Source organism: Quercus robur, chromosome 10 (genome assembly GCF_932294415.1).
Source record: "Quercus robur chromosome 10, dhQueRobu3.1, whole genome shotgun sequence".
Lineage (NCBI taxonomy): Eukaryota > Viridiplantae > Streptophyta > Magnoliopsida > Fagales > Fagaceae > Quercus > Quercus robur.
The window spans coordinates 41190277-41206407 of NC_065543.1; the positions used below are offsets into that span (position 1 = coordinate 41190277).

Here is a 16131-nt window from a genome sequence, read left to right on the forward strand (position 1 = left end):
ACATATCATTGATCGTAACACCAAATGGATATTTCAAAGTTCGATATAGTCTTGATTAGCTTTTTGGTCTTCAGTATATGAACAACAGATGTTTTTGTGTGATGATGGATCATGGTGATAGATCATTACTTACGACAAAAATTTTCTTGTGTAGAACAGACCCAACAGAACAGTGGAAAGGCCTCTGTACTTTGTGAAGCTACTCGATTGTTGAGGGTGGGTCTTGTTAAGCCAGATTGAGTGCCTCAAAAAGGGGCATGCATCTCTCTTGTCTGAATCTAACTATGTAAGGCCCTTAACTATCTCTGACTAATCTTTGGTAAATAGTTTTATCCCATGTGTGAGGTTATCCAGTTTAAGTGGTAGAAACATAAGTTCATCCATTCAAGTAGTATTTTTATTTTCTACTAGTTATTTTTAGCTGACCCTCAACCGTTGTCCTTTTTGTAAAAGAGGCCTGTTTGTCTTGAATTGCTGAGAAGAAACTATATGAAATTAAAGTTGTATTGAACAGGTGACCGTTGAGAAGAATAAGCTAAGGGAGGAGAATTCTGCCCTAGAAATCGAGATTGAAAAACTGCAAAGTGAACTAGAAGAGAGAATAGCCCAATCTAAACCCGTCTTGAATGTACCACCTCCCGAATTTCAGCTACCAAAACTGACGTCACATTTCCCAGGAGACTCTGTCAGATTGCCTGTTGTAGAACCCTCATCACAGCAATTATTTGCTGTCTTTGTCCTCCCCATTCGTCTAGAGGCATTGCTTGATGTTACCCAGCAGACATTTAAGCCCAACTCAAATGTGAGCAAACCACATGCCAGGTATCCCAGTCCAATGGATTCATGGCCATCCCAGCTTCTTGGGGAGCAACCAACAGCAAGGAAGGAATTTTAACTTAGTGGTAGCAATTCCAAAACTGGGGAAGGTGGCCTTGAAAGCATTTAAAACTTTGAGGGTGCTCACTAGCCTATAGCTTAGCAATTCCTCATTATTTTTGGGGGGGTTAATTGATCATGCATTAGGAGGTTTGTGTATCAATATAGAGAGTGGTTATTAATAGTGTCCTTGATGTGTAGTGGCTAATGTTTGATGTTTGGCCACAGCAGGGGGTGGTTGCTCACCAATGCATTATAATTAGAAAAAGTTATAACATGGTGGGGTTTACTCACTATTTGTTAACTGATCCATGAAACCTCTCTCTCACTCTCTCTCTCTCTCTCTCTTCTGGGTTAATGTAGGTAATATTCCCCCCCCCCCTAAAATTACAAAGAAACATTTAGAACATAGCTAATTACAGAGTCTACTTAAACCAAATAAGAATAATTAACCTGACCATTATATTAAAGAGTATAGACAAAGATAAGACAGGTAGTTCATAAAAAGAGAGGAAAAAAAAAAATCTTCCTATTTGTTTACAACTTATTCCACAAGTTTTACAATTTTGAACATCACTCCAATTTTCATCCTTACCTTATAAGCATAACTACTTGTCTCTTGGCACTCTTGCGTAAGCTTAAGAAAGGAAAGATGGGTGTGCAGTTGAAAAAAAATCCATGCAAGGTTATGAGTTTTAGCTAATTTAGGCTGGTGATCTTACAATATCTTTGCAAATATGGAGAATTAATAAGAACAATAAAGTTATAGTTGTTGGGCTTGAATTTTTGAGCATATCATGTCTTATTGAATTACATTTTACAACTTAGATGCCGCGTAGGAAGCATATGAAAACATACCTTCAGGCCAACATAAATTTAAGTTCAGCACCTATTTTGATCATTGCACTAGTGAGTTCTAGAAAAGGAGTTAAACTAGAAAGTGAATATCATGGAATACCCTTTTTTTTTTAAAATTTTCTTCTTCACGATGAATGCTCAACTTATTAGAAACATTTTTTATTATAAGGAGGTCCGTACCAAAACTGATGAAAACATTGAAAAGCCTAAAAGAAGGTCGTTGTTTTATGTTAAGAGTACCAAGATAGCTTTTTCTAACTAGGATCTCTCCTAAGCAACAGGTAACCAATCATGTTTTCATTGTTATTATGAATAATTTTAATTTTTTTTTTCTTGTAAAATGTTAGCTCTTTTGCTCTTTCTAGTAAAACCTAAGTGAAAATTTTTATTTTCTTTTATAGATGACAAAATAAAATATGTTTAAAAATTTAAACCATGAAAATCATGACATATTTTCTTCATGAGAAATATAATATAAAATATGTTTTTTTTTTTAATATTTAGGGTGTGTTTGGATAGAACTTATTTTGCTGAAACTGAAAACTGAAAACTGAAAACACTGTAGCAAAATAATTTTTAAATGTGTGAATAGTACCGTAGGACCCATTTTTAATGAAAAAGTTGTTAAAAAATGTAATTTATGGGTCCATAAACAGTATATATATACTGTTCATGTGAAAAAGTCAACATTTGCGGTTACTGTTCAATGAACAGTAACCGCATTACTCCAAAACAAAACGCGTTAAAAAAAAAAAAAAAAAAAAAAAAAAAACAGAAACGCAACACGGAATCCAAACACACACTTAATTTGCTTGGGGTTTATTTTGTGATTTCCTTTCTGGGTTTTTAGCAACTTTTCTGTTTGGTTTCTAAGAAATTGGAATCTTTTTAGTCATTTTGGTTCCAATCAATATGTCAAATTGGAATTTACCCAAGTCTTGCCCATCTCTTTAATGGGTTCCAGTTTTTTTTTTTTTTTTTTTTGGGTTCTCCTAGAAATGAACCATAAAAGTTTTTTTTTTTTTTTTTTTTTTTTTTTTAATACTGAAAATGAAAAGGATACATAGTTTTCTGGGAAAGAAACCAAATAGAAGCTGATCGAATTAAGAAGCACCCATGTTTGGAAAATAAACAAAAGTCTCTGTTTTTTTACATAATTGTTTGATGCATATACTGTAGAATAGTAAATTAGATAAATTTTCAGTCATAATATGTATATATAGGTATGTATGTACGCGTGCGCGTGTATGTCATTTACTCTTTTTTATTTAGTTATCTGCAATAATAAGACAAGAAAGTTGACTTTTTTGGTTTGTGATTTTAGGGGATTGATCCTTAGCTGGATTTTAATTTATTGGGACTAGCATGAGTTCAGAGGCTCAAAGTCCATTGGTGGACAAGGTCAATGGGGTGACGGAGGCCTCCATAGACAGGTAATTTGCTTATATATCCTGAGGTCTGTTTAAATACCGTTTATTTTTGAAAATTAAAAATATAATAGTAAAATAATTTTTAAATATGTGAATAGTGTTATAGGACCTAGTTTTAAAGAAAAATTTGTTGTAATCCGTACTTGCGAATTTCATGAACAGTGTACGAGATCCACACAAAAAACGTAAACGCGTTGCTATCCAAACCTAGCCTAAGTTTGTTGCTGAATGGTAGTGTGATTCTAACTATGAGATATATGTTGTAATTTAAGCAGTGCATCTTCGTGCTTGAATTATAGATTGATGGATGATGAATATTGAGTAGTATGGAACGTACACATGTAGTTACTACATGGTTGGTTTTCTCTATTTGTTAACTAGTGTACATGAAACTACAAATTACAATTTAAGAGAATGTTTTACTTGAGAGAAGGTAAAACATAGTGCGGTTTACTCATTATTTGTTAACTGGTTCATGAAACTTCTCTCTCTCTCTCTCTCTTCTAGGTAATATTTTTTGGATCTAGCTTCTGTCTAGTGGCCAGTGCCACTGGATATGTTGAATTACAGACACATGTCCATATCCTAACGGGTCCAATGATCACTGGCCATTGGATAGAAGCTGAACCCATATTTTTTTTCCCCCAAATTTACAAAGAAGCATTTAGAGCATTCCCATTAAGGATTGCATATGTTAAAAGATGCTTTTTTTAGCATTTATAATCCAAAAACTTGCTCCATCAAAGATTGCACAATGCTCTCATTTTTTATTAATTTCTTTCTCTCTCTTCCTTCCCAAGTCTCTTCTCTCTCCTCTCTCACTTCTCCTTTGTCACACCATCTCACCCAAGCTTCTTCCTCTCCCTTTCACCATCTCAGCCAACTCTTTTACCATTGCAATCCATAAAATACCCAGAAAATACCAGAGAGAACCCTGTTGCAATCACATAAAAACCCAACCTCAAAACCAGAAAATCAGCACACACAAAATTCCCAAAACCTCATTGAAAATAACCAGAAAATCAGCTTCCAAAACCTAGAAAATTAGCTTCCAAAATACCCAAAAAAAACAAACAAAACCCAGAAAACCAGCTTCCAAAATACCCAGAAAATCAGCTTCCAAAATATGCAGGAAAAAAAAAAAAAAAAAACTAACACAGAAACTAGCTTCCAAAACCCAGAAAATCAGCTTCCAAAATACCTAGAAAATCACTTTCCAAAATACCCAGAAAATAAGCTTCCAAAAAACCCCAAAAAAAAAAAAAAAAACGAACACATAAAAACAGCTTCCAAAACCCAAAAAATCAGCTTCCAAAATACCAGAAAATCAATTTTCAAAATGCTCAGAAGGGGTGAGAAGTGTTTTAGGCCGATGGAAAGGGTGAGTAGTGTTTTAGGCCGACGAAGCTTGTGGTCAACCATGGAGCATGGGCTTGAGAGCAGATCAGAGACATGGAGCACATGTTTGAGAGCAGATCAGAGAAAGGGAGAAGGTTCTAGTCTTCTATAGAGGGAGAGAGAGACAACTTTTGGGTTTTGACAGAGGGAGAGAGAGAGATCGAATAAAAAATGAATACAAAATATTTAAATGAAATGGTAAAAAAAATAAAAATTTTGATATATGTTATATTGTAAAGTGATTGATTATATATTATAAAATTAGATTTTAAGATGATAAATATTAAATTTTAGAATCGTTAATGGGAATGCTCTTAGAACATAATTAATTATAGAGTCTACTCAAAGAGTTTATAGCCAGAGACAAGGCAAGTAGTTTAAAAAAAATAAAAATAAAAATAATCTCCCTATTTGTTTTTTTTTTTTTTTTTTTTTGAGAGGTAATCTCCCTATTTGTTTACAACTTGTTCGATAAGTTTTACAATTTTATATAACTTAATTTGCGTACGTAAGGGTGCCGTGTTGGTTGGCACTGGGCACAGAGGCCAGATACGATGAATATGCCTCTGTTGCTGTGTGCCACTGGCACTGGGCTTGTCAGTCAGTGTTGCGCAGCTATAATAAGAGCACTGGGCTTGCTATTTGCTATCCCTACTCTACCCTACTGATTTAGACATAGCCTACACCTTTTTTTTTTTTTTCCTGGGGATGAGTATACCCTTTATCAATAGTTACTTTTCTTTTGAACCAAAAGTTGACACATATTTTCTCAAAAAAAAAAAAAAAAAAATTGACATATATATACTCTATCTAGGACTATAGCAAACACATGCCACAACTCCTTCTATTAGGCATTCACAAGTTCACCATAATTCAATGCTCACACGAAAAGTCTGGGGCCATAATTTGGGTCCGTTTGGATTGAGTTTATTGTTGTTGAAATTAAAAATTGAAAACATTGCAACAAAATAATTTTTAAATGTGTAAATAATATCGTGAGACCCTTTTTAATATTTTTTAATACGTGAACAGTGTCAGCACAGTGCGTGAACCGTGCATACACTATTCATAACAGTAAAATTTGTCTTCCAAAGTCAACAAATGTGGGCCAAAAAAAAAGAGAGGAGAAAATGCGCTTTGGAGAAAACGCAGACGTGAGACGCAGAGCCCAAACACCCTCTTTGTATCATAATTCGTAAACGTAGTAAGTTGTAATTGGGGAAAAAATATCCCATATAGATTTATAGAATGAATTTAATGAATATCCCACCATGGATTTAATGAGTTGATTCCACAATGAATGTGAGAGGAGAAAGCATCATTTTCAGTGCTCCGAAAATACCTAAGAATTACTCATAAATTTACCATCATGAGTGATTTTGGCGCCACAATTTTGTGTACAACTCGCTTACGTAGCAAGTTATGCACAAAATTCAAAATTGTGTCACCAAAATTTTATTTATCATCACTTTTTTACCAACTACAACTCACCATATGAACAAATTATAGAACCAATTGTGCTACAAGTTATAGCACTAGAACTACTCCAGTTCACACAACGCAACACAACACAACACAACAAATTTTTCTTTTGGGTAAATTCCACAAACCACAGCTAGGTTTGTGATTATACCCTTAAGTCCAAAATATTTTAAAACCTACCAAATTCCTTCTAAAAGATAATTTTGTCCTGAACTTAATAATAAAAAAAAAAGCCGTTACTTTTTTTTATTATATATTCTCTTCTTCCTCTCTCTTTTGTCACTTTCCTCTCCCCCTTTCTTCTCTGAGTTCTCCATCTCAAAACTCTCTCTATTGGAACCTTAGCCACGGCGAAGCTCATGACTTGGTCACCGGCATCAACAACACCACCACGCAAGATCTTCCCGATTCCCACCGCAAGATTAACCCATCAGCGCCGTCAACGGTCTCTCGCCCCGTCTCTCTCAAATCGGAACCTACAAGGTGGTGGTGGTGGTGCTTCGATCTAGATCTTGCCTTCAACGGACTCTCTCATCCTCTTTCCAGCGGCGTTGTGGATCGTGGCACGACATTTGGATTCCAGATTAGGTACTATCTCTTCAAGAGACGATGAAGCTCTCATCTTGTCATATGGTGTGTTTTTTCTGGTTTCTTTAATGAGGTTGACAGTTGATTTTTGGGTTGTGTTGATTTTGTGTTTGGCTGAGATTTTTGCTGGTTTTTTGGGTGGGTTTTGTTGGGATTTTTAGGAAATTTCATTGTGAATTTACAAATGGATTTATGTGTTGTTTGGCTTGGATTTTTGCTTGTTTTTATGGAATTTCTGTTGGGATTTTTAGGAGATTTCATTGGGAATTTTCAAAGGGATTTATGTGTGTTGTTTGGCTTGGATTTTTGCTATTTTTTTTTTTTTTTGGGTTTCTATTGGTTTTGAAATAGATTTTTATTGGTAGTGTTGTTGATGCCAGTGACCAAGTCATGGGCTTCGCCGTGGCTAAGGTTCCATTAGAGAGAGAGAGTTCTGAGATGGGGGAGAGGAAAGATATAGAAGACAGGAAGAAGAGAAAAAAAAATAATAATAAAAATAACGGCGTTTTTTTTTTTTCCAAGTTCAGGGACAAAATTGTCTTTTTAGGACGAAATGGGTAGGTTTTAAAATGTTTTGGACTTAGTTGGAATTATCACAAACCTCAGGGTGGATTGTGGATTTACGCTTTTCTTTTTTTCGATGAAAACGATAAAGGATGCGAAGCATTTAACTTGGTTCATGCATGCTTGTAATTCACATATGCTTATTTTGTTTTACTAATACTCCCCATAATCAATTAGGCATGCAAATTCTCTAGTTATATTATATAACCTGGATGGATCCAAATCTCTTTAACACACTTTTTCACCTTTTCTCAGATCTCCTTCTCCACTTTTTCACTACCTTTTCTCAGATCTCCTACCTTTGAGTTCCTCCTCCTCCGCCAAGATGGAGATGCAGGAGTGTTGTCGTACGAGCACTGGGTATATTATTTCTCTCTCTTTTTCTCTCTTTGTTCTTTAGCAGTAGTATTAGTTAGTGATTTTGTGTGTGTTTGTATTCACGTCCACGTTTCTTTGCTGCGTTTTACATTTTTTTTTTTTTTTTTTTTTTTTAGTATTGCGGTTACTGTTTAATGAACAGTAACCGCAAAGTGGACTTTCTGCCGTGAACAGTGTACATATGCACGGTTTACGATCCACAAATTTTATTTTTTTATCAATTTTTTCATTAAAAATGGGTCCTACAGTACTATTTACATATTTAAAAATTAGTTTGCTACAGTGTTTTCAGTTTTCAGTTTTCAGTTTCAGCAAAATAAGTTCTATCCAAACACACCCTTAGTTCTTTTTTCTCTCTTTATTCTTTAGCAGTAGTATTAGTTAGTGATTTTGTTCCTTTTTTCTCTTGGTTCTTTAGTAGTAGTTTTAGTTAGTGATTAAAGCCCCCTCTTTTTCTGTGTTGTTCTTTTTTTCTCTCTCTCTTTTTCTGTGTTTTTCTGGGTTGTTAGTAAGAGACTTTTAGAAAATCACTGAGATGGATGGGAATTTCAAAGTGAAAGTGAAACAGCTACATTAATCGAGATTTTAGTTGAAAAATTAAGAACTTATTACCCAAAATAATATAAACTAGAATATAAAATTCATAACCTTTAAAATAATGGCTTCAGAGAAAGAAGCCGCTCTTGCAGTTGTTGCTTCTGATTCTCCTACCATGTATTATATATATATATATATATATATATTATTATTATTATTATTTTCCTGTTTTGAACATAATACAAAGACAATGATATTCAGATATTTTCTAGTGTAATGTAAAGGGATATAATATAATATATATTTGGGGTATTGATTTATTATTATTATTAGGGCATTGCTCCAAATTAAATAAAAAATAAAAAAATAATTCATGGTTCTATTACTCTTGATTACTGTTATTTGTATTGGGTTTGGGATTCAATTTTCTTTGATCTGAATTTTATTTATTTTATAACATCATATATATTTGATATATTTATATTTGATTCATATATTTGATTTTTCAGCCGATGACTATATCCGCAAACAGGACTAGCCAAGCAGAGGAGGCATCATTGCTGACCCGCCACATCAAGAGTCAAAAGGTAAGTTATTTGTGCTGTGTTATTTATTAATAATTAGCTTGAATAATTGTGTCAATATTTTTGAGGTTATTAAATTATTAATATTATTTTATTCTTGAAAAGTACTTTTTACCTTTAGTACTTATTGGGGCAGTCACGTGAATTGGGGTCTTTATATATTTCATTAAGATAATAATGACATAAAAAAATAGTGATTTTAATAATTAATTAAAGGAATAATCTTAAAATTTAATTTTTCTTTAAAAGGAATGCATGATATATACCATTTTGAGGAAAAGAAAAAAAAAAAAAAAACACCTAAAAGAAGGGTGTCACTAAATTTTATGTTTTGAAAATAACTTTTGGTTATTGTTTATTTACATTGGTTATTTTTAATTTCTACATTTTCGATGTAAAAGCTCACATAATTTTTTAAAAAATAGGTTCTTTATTTTTTTAACATTATTATATGGAACAAGGGAATAAAATGTAATTTATCCTACTTTTTTAAGTAAATGAAAATATTGTTGAAATGATTAAGAAAGTACTTTGACAATTTATCAAATTGGATGTTGAAATGATTAAGAAAATATCTTTTTTATAAGCTGAAAAGTATTGGATTTATTTTCTCTACAAAACTCAATCAAACCACATAACTTTTTTTTTTTTTTTTGGAGAAGAACCACATAACTAATTGATCTCCATTTACCAAAAAAAAAAAAAAAATAGCATGCAGATTTTTTAATAAAAGATTGGAAGGCATTGGAATTAGTTTTGTAATGGTTTATGCTATGTCCTATATTTTATTTTCAATGCAAGGCGTTTATTTATTTTGGTACATATACAAAAATAAAATGCATGGTATTTAATGATAAAGCAATCAAGGAGGACAGCTTTTAGCTATTGGTGATGTCCATGAGGATTAAGTAATCCCTCACTACAGACCTGCCATTTTATAATGTTCATTTTTGGGCCCAACAATGTTAATCAATGGGATGAATAACAGTCCAAACCTTACTAAAGGAATCAAGAAAAACAATTGGGCGAAAGTAGGCGTAAATAATCAAGAAAAACAATTAATATCGTGAACTACGCACACACACCAAAAAAAAATTGTGTATCTAGAAAGGCTAAAATATTTCTTTAACAAGAGAAATTGAGAAAAACATTAGAATTAGCATTGATTTTTTTTTTTTTTTTTGTTATATATATATATATATATATATTAGTTGAAATCATGTGCATTGCACGATTTTATTCAAGAAATAAGTAAATAAATAGGTATTATTACATAATTTTAGAGTTCTCATTTAAGGTATCAAGTAGTTGCTTGTTTTGTGTTTTATTAATGTAAATATTAGTATTTGTATTCATAATGATATAAATTAATCTACAATTAGGCCATATAGTAAAAAAGTAGATCATGTTATCTCAATGTAAATATAAAATAAAATAAAATAATTTATAATATTACCTTGTTAAAGAGAAAAGTTGTGATTTTTATAAACATTCAAAAAAGTCTAAAATTTAATTCAAAAGGTAAACTAAGGTAGAACTAATGAACTCTTGCCACCCCTATTTATTATGGAGTTTGGTTGGAATGTTTGTTTTTTTTTTAATATATTTTTATATATTTTTTTACGGAGCTATCTATTGGGCATTGGTCATTGCTGCTGCTGTAGCAGCGTACTCTGTTACGGTGGTAAGCTACCAAAGCCAGCAGTGCAAGTGCTTTTGGATGTTATAGATTGGGACCTTGACATTGGAGCTATACTTTTGATCCTTTGACCTACATTATAGTGGAAGGACTCTCAGATGAGAGCTCTTATCCTTTTGTAGGGAGTGTATTAAATTAATTTTTAAATTTTTGATTTTTTTTTTGCAATAAAAGTGTGCTTAATTAGTTTTTTTTTTTTTAGAAATGTCACTGCATAAGTACACTATTGATGGTTTTGTGGCAGTTCCACTTAGAGAAGAGTGTCTGATTGACACTCTCAGATATGGACCTCTGATAGGGTCATTGGTATGCATACTTAATGTATAGTTGTTTTATTTATGAGATTTTTAATGATAATTGTAATGTTATATGTAATTATTTATTATTGTGGTTTGAGCATTGATCGTCTAATAGGAAAAATTCAGAGAAAATTTAATTAGAATTTGAAATTAAAATCTAATTTTGCGCCGTGTGTTTAACTTTATGTGGGAATATATGATAATTATCTACTTAAAATTGTGTTTATTAATTTTTTAAATGTTTCTATATGTATGCATGTGTTACATGTTATTTTTTTAATAGTTTGACTAATTTTATTTATGCTTTTATAATAAAAATTGTGTTTAATTTATACTGGGACTTTAGGAGGAAGAGAGCCACACAATATTAATTACAGGATGAGGATATTTGGAGGATTGTATTGCTTTTCAGTTTAGAAACGGCTATGGCACTGAGTGGCACTATGATGGATACGACTATCTCTAGACATTGGAGGGGTCAAAGGACGAAATATTTTAGGTAGAGCTGGAAGGGTCAGAGGGTACATAGCAAGAACCCTTGAGACTTGCAATATTAGGAGTAGAAAAGCTGAAACAGAAGTTGCGGTCTAAGTCATCCTGCTCGCCACTAGCTTGCCACTTCTGTTTCAGCTCTTCTTCTCCTCTACCATTCTTCAAAATGAATATTGCAAGTCTCAAGGGTGCTTGATGTGTACCCTTTGACCCTTTCAGCTCTACATAAAATATTCCGTCCTTTGACCCCTCCAACATTTGGAGGTAGTCATATACATCATAGTGCCACTCAGTGCCATAGTTGTTTCTAAACTGGAAAGCTATACGATCCTCCAAATATCCCCATCCTGTAATTAATATTGCGTGGCTCTCTTCCTCCTAAAGTCCCTTTATAACAATTTTTATTATAAAAGCATAAATAAAATTAGTCAAACTATTAAAAAATAACATGTAACACATACATACATATAGTAACATTTAAAAAATTTAGTGAACACAATTTTAAGTGGATAATTATGATATGGTCTCCACATAAAGTTAAACACATGGCACAAAATTAGATTTTAATTTCAAATTCTAATTAAATTTTCTTTGAGTTTTTTCTATTAGACTATCAGTGCTCAAACCACAATAATAAATAATTACATATAACATTACAATTATCATTAAAAATCTCATAAATAAAACAGCCATACATTAAGTATACATTACCAATGACGGCCATATCTGAGAGTGTCAATCAGACACTCTTCTCTAAGTGGAACTGCTGCAAAACCATCAATAGTGTAATTATTCGGTGACATCTCCTAAAAGAAAAACAAATAATTAAGCACACTTTTTTATTGAACAAGAAAAATAAAAAATTAAAAAATTAATTTAATACACTCCCTACAAAAGGATAAGAGCTCTCATCTGAGAGTCCTTCCGCTATAACGCAGGTCAGAGGATCAAAAAGTATAGCTCCAGTGTCAGGGTCCCAATCTATAACATCCAAAAGCTCTTGCACTGCTGGCTTTGGCAACTTACCACGGTATTTGATACGGTGGTAAGCTGCTACAGTAGCAGCAATGACCAAACTACAAAAAAAAAAAAACATAAATATATATTAAAAAAACAAACATTCTAACCAAACTCCATAATAAATAGGGGTGGCAAGAGTTCATTAGTTCTACCTTAGTTTACCTTTTGAATTAAATTTTAGACTTTTGAATGTTTATAAAAATCACAACTTTTCTCTTTAACAAGGTAATACTTTAAATTATTTTATATTTGCATTGAGATAACATGATCTACTTTTTTACTATATGGCCTAATTGTAGATTAATTCATATCATTATGAATACAAATACTAATATTTACATTAATAAAACACAAAACAAGCAACTACTTGATACCCTAAATGAGAACTCTAAAATTATGTAATAATACCTATTTATTTACTTATTCCTTGAATAAAATATATATATATATATATATAACAAAAAAAAAAAAAATTCAATGCTAATATTCTAATGTTTTTCTCAGTTTCTCTTGTTAAAGAAATATTCTAGCCTTTCTAGATACACAATTTTTTTTTTGGTTGGTGTGTGTAGTTCAAAAATATATTACACATTAAATAGACCCAAAACAAGTCTAACGAATCATTTTTTCAGGATAAACTTAAAATAATTTTGGTTTGAAAATTGTTTTCAATGAGGCCAAACGTCTAAAAATTCAAAAAACCTATATCGAAACAAATCACGATATTAATTGTTTTTCTTGATTATTTACGCCTACTTTCCCAATTGTTTTTTGTGATTCCTTCAGTAAAGGGTTGGACTGTTATTCATCCCATTGATTAACATTGTTGGGCCTAAATAGGAACATTATAAAATGATTGGGCTTCACAATAGAAGTGGATAAATCTGTAGTGAGGGATTACTAATCCTCATGGACATCACCAATAGTTAAAAGCTGTCCTCCTTGATTGCTTATCATTAAATACCATCCATTTTATTTTTGTATATATACAAAAAAAAATGATAAACGCCTTGCATTGACAATAAAAGATAGGACATAGCATAAACCGTCAATGCCTCCCAATCTTTTATAAAAAATTCTGCATGCTTTTTTTTTTTTTGGTAAATGGAGATGAATTAGTTATGTGGTTTGATTGAGTTTTGTAGAGAAAATAAATCCAATACTTTTCAGCTTATAAAAACGATACTTTCTTAATCATTTTAGTATCCAATTTGATAAATTCTCAAAGTACTTTCTTAATCATTTCAACAATATTTTTATTTACTTAAAAAAATAGGATAAATTACATTTTATTCCCTTGTTACATATAATATTATGTTAAAAATATATATAACCTATTTTTTAAAAAATTGTGAGCTACATCTAAAATGTAGAAAATAAACAATAACCAAAAGTTATTTTCAAAACATAAAATTTAGTGACACCCTTTTTTTAGGTTTTTTTTTTTTTTTTTCCCCCTCAAAATGGTATATATATTATGCATAGGTTTGTTTGGTTTGCGCGTTCGCATTTTGGACGTTTGCGTTTCAGGGTTTTTTTTTAACCAGCGCCTACAAATAGGTATGTGAATAGTAATTTTAAAAGTGAACAGGAACTGAAAAATGATTTTTTATTGTTTTCAGCAAAATAAGCGGTATCCGAACGCACACTCATTATAAAGAAAAATTAAGTGAATTTTAAGATTATTCCCTTAATTAATTATTAAAATCACTATTTTTTTTTTATGTCATATGAGTACTAAAGGTAAAAAGTACTTTTCAAGAATAAAATAATATTATTAATTTAATAGCCTCAAAAATGTTGACACAATTATTCAATAACACAGCATAGTAACTTACCTCGAGTCCCTTGATGTGGCGGGTCAGCAATGATGCCTCCTCTACTGTGGACTCCCTACAAAAGGGTTCCGGATCCTCTCCATTTCTATTTGAAATGGAGAGCTATGTAGCACGGGTGCGTTTCGGGATTCGGGTGCGGGTGCGGGTGCGGGTGCGGGACTCGGCAATTTTTGAAAAAGGTGGGTGCGGGTGCGGCGGGACTCGGCGATTAAAAAATTATTAAAAATATTTTTATTTATATTTTTAATATATTGCTAAAATATATTATTAACATTTTAGACGGAATGAGAGCCAGAGACAGAGGCAGAGTCGCAGAGATCAGAGCAAGAGAGAGTGAGACGGAATGAGAGAGAGGTAGTGATGAGAGAACTAATGAAAAAGAGGCAGAGAGCTAATGAGAGTGAGAAACGAGTGAGTAGGGTTTAGTATTTAGGTTAAACGGTGCGTTCTGGGTTTTTTTTTTTTTTTTTTTTTTTTTTTTAATTTCGGCCGTTTCGGCCTGAATCGGCCGTTTCGGCCGATATCGGCCGTTTCGGCCGATATCGGCCGATATCTGCCGATATCCGCCGATACGGCCCGAGTCGGCCCGATTCGGCCCGAGTCGGAGCCGCATCGGCGCGAGTCGGCGCGAGTCGGCTTCGATCTCGAGTCTGCCACGTGGCAGGACTCGGTCGGACGCGGCCGGACGCGCGGGCAACGGCGTCCCTCGCGCGTCGCCGCGTCCGGCCGCGTCCGACGCGGGTGCGGCACCGGAGGTGCCGCGTCCGTGCTTCATAGATGGAGAGGGTCCAGTTAAGGGACCTACAAAAGGATAGGACTCCTCATCTGAGAGTCCTTGAACATAATGTAGATCAAAGGATGAAAAAGTGCAACTCCAGTAGTTTTGATATAGCCTAGTTTGATTCATCAAAAAGATATAGCCTAGTTTGATTCTCAAAAAAAAAGACAGTAGTGTTAATTTTGAAGAATGGCAGAGGAGAAGAGGTGAAACGGAAGAGGCAAGAGCACGTTACGGTCTGACTCATCCTAGACTAGGCAGACCCTAGTTTTATATTTTATTGCATTTTGACAGTAGCAGTTTTACGTTGAGTCTGACGATGAAATCTTTTTGCTCTTGCTAATTATTGGAGTTTATTTTAGTTCGATCAAAACTTGTTTATTCTTTGCTCTATATATTTGATATTTCCAACACACTCTCGTTTAAAGACTCCGTTATTTTTTAGAGAGAGATGCAGAAATTTATTGTTAATATAAATACAAAGAAAATTACAAGAGCAGAGCAGTATATGCTAGGAGAGATCAAAACTCTCAAAGAAAAAATCTACAAACAACAGAGCATTAAAATAAAGAATCCGTCTCAAGCTATAAGGAGAACCTTCAATAGAAATTGAGGAACCAAAAAAATCCGAAACTCGCCAAGAAACCATTAGAGCTACTTAAGGGAACACTAAAGCTAGAAGAGATCCCACCTGAAAACACAGATGCTCGTTGCTCAGTAACCATAGGAGGCAAAAAAAAAAAAGTAATGAAGAATAAAGAGTTCTAAAACTCTGTGTAAATAGTGAAAGTATTGGCTATGTTTTTTTTCTGGGGGAAAGTAAAACTAACAAGATTAGAGCACCCTGTTTACCATCATCAATCACGAAGGATATATTACTTCTGCTTCATATTTGGTGATGGAAAATGGCATGTTAAAAGGATATATAGATTTCTTAGCTCCCCAATCAATTATTTTCCTTAGCCCTACTCTCCTACTTTTCTTGTACATATAGCTCTTCTACTCAGACTATCTAAGATCTTGCCACGTCATTCTACCAAGTTTTCAATGGTTAATTTCCTGTCAACGTATGAAATTTGCTTATTTGATCACTGATGGAGTGAGATTTTGTGTGCACTCAATTGTAGAGTAGAGTAATTAGTTTCTTATATGAAGTAGTATATGATTAATGCCGGACGATGAAGACTTTTAGGAACTGTGATCAATGTGATCTGATTTTTGGATTATTGGGGCCCCACACCATAACTATTAAAACTAACTTCTCCATGTTATAGACAACAGTGCACTGGCTATTTCTATTACAGTTACAC

The 16131-nt window shown here is 33.0% G+C and overlaps 1 pseudogene; it reads left to right on the forward strand.

Annotated features, from left to right (window-relative positions):
• The window catches only part of LOC126704164 (transcription factor bHLH47-like), a 3803-nt pseudogene extending 2735 nt beyond the window's left edge, over nt 1-1068 (forward strand).
• Nucleotides 1069-16131: the final 15063 nt, after the last annotated feature.